This window comes from Dromaius novaehollandiae, chromosome 7 (genome assembly GCF_036370855.1).
Source record: "Dromaius novaehollandiae isolate bDroNov1 chromosome 7, bDroNov1.hap1, whole genome shotgun sequence".
Classification (NCBI taxonomy): domain Eukaryota; kingdom Metazoa; phylum Chordata; class Aves; order Casuariiformes; family Dromaiidae; genus Dromaius; species Dromaius novaehollandiae.
In genome coordinates this window covers 32,676,958-32,680,518 of record NC_088104.1, presented here as the reverse complement: position 1 = coordinate 32,680,518, position 3,561 = coordinate 32,676,958, and the positions used below count along the sequence as shown (strand labels likewise).

The following is a 3,561-nucleotide window of genomic DNA, read 5'->3' as shown; positions in this document are numbered from 1 at the left end:
TTCTTCTGTCATAGTTACGTTTAATCAAGAAGTTGCATTGGATTTGTTTTATTTGTTGGACTTTCATTATGTGTATTCTCATGCAGTTATACAATTCATCCCCAGTTTATATCATCTGGTAACTTCTCTTGTACCTTTCTGCAAGTTTTTCCTCTGGTTATCTGTCTTTAATTTGCATCTCCTAGTGTGTCTTCTGATGTACTTTAATAGAGCAAGCATGATGTACCTTTCTGCAAGTTTTTCCTCTGGTTATCTGTCTTTAATTTGCATCTCCTAGTGTGTCTTCTGATGTACTTTAATAGAGCAAGCATGATGTAAAAAAATAGTTTAAAATGGTGACTCATTTTGTTCCGCTTTACCTATTGGCTACATTGTTTGGTATGTCAACATATTTTATTAATACTAAAGGAGAAATTCAGAGTTGAAAGAACATGAACAGTAAAATGTACTATCCTGTATACAGCAGTAGGATTAAAGAGGTAAAGGTGACGACTCCTCAGTGTGGCTGGATATAAAGCCAGATAAATCCTACCCTTTGAAATAAAAAGTCATTCTTAAACTACCAGTAGTTGTTAATGATTACCAGAACTGGAAATAATCAATCAAAATTCACATGCTAGTGAGTAATAATCATCTAAAACATCCTGAATATAGAGATAATACCCTTTATTTTAATAACAAATAGGGAAATGTTAATTTACATATAAATACCAATTTGCAAACTGAGAACCATTAGCTTATGAAGTTGATGAACCGACACATCCACCAGATGAGTGTAATTACTCTGTATTTCAGGAAAAGCAGAAAGATTTGCGTAAGGGAACGCTGCTGCTAATTTTCCAAGTATTTGGCTCAGTTGTCAATGCACCCCAGACTTGAAGGGCATTAAACTCTGTTCAGAGTTACCATCAGTTCAAATCATTCCTTTGAATAAGATAACCACTAAGAATGGTTCTCTTCTCTACGAGTACTAGTTGTTCAAGAAAAAAAAAAAAAAAAGAAAAAAAAAATCGATATGATTTTTTGCACCTCTGAATAGATCAACTGGACCAAACACTTTTGTTTTAAATATTACCGAGAGGAGAAAAAGCAGCATCTTTGAGCATCTTTGCTATGGTTACAGCTGTGCTTTCTTGCTGGTTTTCTTCCTATCCCTTGTGCACTTCTGTTTTCCAGGCATTATTTATGGGCATGTTGAGACTTTCAGGAGAGCACCTAGGAAAAGCCAGCAGAGCATTGTGTGCACGTGGTGAGGGCAGCAGCCGTGCAGTCACCTGGTGGCCACCACCCATCCAGCCGGACGGTCGTGACCCGAATCCTAAGTTGCGCACTGGCGAAACTCCACTTTATGGATTTTGTTACCCAAAACGGCTTGCACCGAAGCAGACTGGCCACAGCAGGATGAAGCTGGCTGCTCTGTACCTGTATTACCTTGTGTTTTTTTTCCATCCAAGGGCACGGGTAATAGGCAGCTGTGCCTAGGCGATTGCAGGCGTAACCTTTGAATGCATATTTCAGAGTTATATATATATATATATATATATATATAAAGTTAGCCTGCTCATTCCAGCTGGAACCTACACTGCTTGACCTTCAACTCTCAGCGGTTTTCATGTCTGAGCTGCAAATGGGTAGAGCAGATCATTTTTAAATGGTCTAGCAGCCTGTTACGCATTACCTCAGACCGGAGCAGGCAGAGGGATCGCAGGGCACTGCCCCAGGTCGAACAGAGATGGATATGCCAGGAAACAGCCAATGCACGCGGTCACAGCTTGCATGCGCGCAAAGGTCTGTGCAAGTTCATTAAAGGGTTGTGTGATGCCTGAAGAGGGACATTTATATAAATGCCCTCCGCAAAGATGTAGAAGAAGTCTGAAAAAAGCGTCAGGCCTCCACTGAGCAGGGGAACGAGGCCGCCGGCACAGAGCAGCAGTCAACGCTGCGCCGAGCCCGGCCGGCCGTGGACGTCACGGCCGCCCACCCGTGGAGCCGGCGGCCGCCGCGCTGCCAGCTGCAGCCGCCTGCATCTGCTGGCGTGATGGGCAGGTCGGAGCTGGAACTGCTTAGCCGATAACCTACGCAGAGGCAAACGTACCGTTTTTATAGCTGTCTTTCGGAGCTAAGCAACACTTATGAGAAACAAACAAACAAAACAAAAAAAAAGAAAAAAGAAAAACCACCCTTTTCTCCCGTGAGGAAATCCATCTTGCACGCAACCCAGAGGAGCAGATGTTACTGTGTTCCCAGGCAAGTAAAATCTGGAAGGAAATGAACATTATTATCCAGGAAATGAAAGTTATTGGAAGCAGCTGTGAGCTGGAAGCCGCCGGTCTCTCGGCGAGCCCCGCGGCCGTTCTCCGACCAGGCAGGACGGAGCCCCTTCAGCCCCTTTGGCGCTTTGGGGGACGCGCGGTGAGGCCGGGCCGCCCTCCTGCACGCGAGCCCCACGCAAATGCACACACGACCGCCCGGCTCTAGATCCCACGGGTTACAACAGACCTGTGTGGGGCCTCCCCCAGCTTCCTCGGGAGGGCTCGGCCGGGCCCCGTCCACCCGGGCAGCGTGCCCGGCCTCTCCTCGGCACGCGTGCTCCAGCCCCGCTCCTGGGGAAGGGCCCCCAGGTCGCCCTCGCGCCACAGCTGCACCACGGACGCTTCTCACGCCCCCCAAAAAGTGCACGGCAAAAGGGGCTATAACGCTATAGCCATAGCAACACAGACCCAGCGTCCTCTGCCGAGCAAGCGCCTGCGGCCACACAGATGGTTTCACTAACCACTTGCATTTCTGGATGTGCTGAATCATCCCCGAGAGCTGGGGGGAACGGCCACTGGAAGAGTTCATCCTTTCTGCTCGCCTGGAGGTGAACAGCAAACCACACGCGGATGCCAACACGCGAGCGCTGCCGGGAGACCGCCTGCGACCGAGCGCTTCGCGACACACGGGCGACGCCAGCCGCCGCCGCTGCCGCGCGGGTCCCACGACGGCAGCGCCCTCCCTCCCTCCCGAGCGAGCGAGCGAGCGAGGCAGTGCCCTCACGCTGGCGCCGCGCCCGGCGCAGGAGGTGGCGGCTCTGACACATCACCCCGCGAGTCACCGCCGACACCGCGCGTGTCCGGCCCGCTCAGGCGGTCTGGCGGAGCCGGGAGCAATCCCTCCGCTCTTCTGGCTGCTCGCAACCGGACTTGCCCGAGAAACGAGTCGGGCGAGAGGGCGAAACCACCAGAAGGTGCAGGCGCTCCGCCTCGACCCTCTCCTCAGCCGTCGCCTCTCAGAGCAGCAACGCCGGGCAGGATTTGTAGCGCGAGCGTTACCGCAAAGCTGTCCAGGCGGACGAGCCGGTATCGACACAGCCAAAAGCTGCACGCAGCTGCCTACGCCAGAAACAAAAGGTCACAGCACGATAACCGACGAGCTGAATGACACGCTCTGCGGCCCCCACCTCAGCACCAGAGCGCGCAGGTCTCAGCCCAGCCTGGGCAACGGGCGCCTACAGGAAACGCGAAGGTAGGCGCCCGGTCTGTGCGGTACCGCGTCGCCAGCCTCATCAAGCCGTAAGGACTT

At 51.5% G+C, this 3,561-nt stretch overlaps 1 long non-coding RNA gene across 2 annotated transcripts; it reads right to left on the bottom strand.

Annotated features, from left to right (window-relative positions):
* Positions 1-649: 649 nt before the first annotated feature.
* LOC112986503 (uncharacterized) lies at positions 650-3,181 on the bottom strand. Of its 2 annotated transcripts, none has more exons than XR_010390024.1 (2): positions 2,500-3,181; positions 650-2,258 (listed from the first exon to the last, which is right to left on the bottom strand). It is a non-coding gene; the product is annotated as an uncharacterized LOC112986503 (long non-coding RNA). The 2 variants fall into 2 exon arrangements; XR_003260112.2 differs by having other exon boundaries at positions 2,774-3,181.
* Between the last annotated feature and the right edge of the window lie 380 nt (positions 3,182-3,561).